This window comes from Penaeus monodon, chromosome 31 (genome assembly GCF_015228065.2).
Source record: "Penaeus monodon isolate SGIC_2016 chromosome 31, NSTDA_Pmon_1, whole genome shotgun sequence".
In the NCBI taxonomy this organism is placed as follows: Eukaryota; Metazoa; Arthropoda; class Malacostraca; order Decapoda; family Penaeidae; genus Penaeus; species Penaeus monodon.
In genome coordinates this window covers 5,657,077-5,657,630 of record NC_051416.1, presented here as the reverse complement: position 1 = coordinate 5,657,630, position 554 = coordinate 5,657,077, and positions in this window count along the sequence as shown.

Here is a 554-nt window from a genome sequence, read left to right as displayed (position 1 = left end):
AACTGATATACTGACTAAGGAATAATATTGGTCACTGCCATAATTATTATCATTAGGAATTAATTTGTAACAATCAGTGTCTTTAAGATAATATATATCAGATATATCTAATACCATCAAAATGCATTTGTTTCTGAAAAATAAACTGTAATATAAACTGTAATACCTAACTTATAATATTTTTACCAACTCTGTTTATCACACACGTCTTCCATTTGTTCATATGTTAACTTTTTCACAGGGTACTCTTAAAGTCATATAACCAGGCCGAAAAGAGTAATTGTCTGACACGTGCTACTGAATGCACACCTAAAACTTCCCATTTCCTCAGGCGTCCTTCTGTACACACACTTAACCCGTCTCCTTCACATCATGTAAGCACTCGACCAGACTTTCTAACTTACTCTGTTATTCTCTCAAATATAGGGGTACGTGTTTTATTTTTCAGGATGTATTTTCTGTTTCGGTATATTTACAGCAGTGGTATCGTTTTAGGATCTTTTAAAAAGAGTTCTAAAATCTTTATTTTTCGCCATTTCCTGTATAAAACGTGT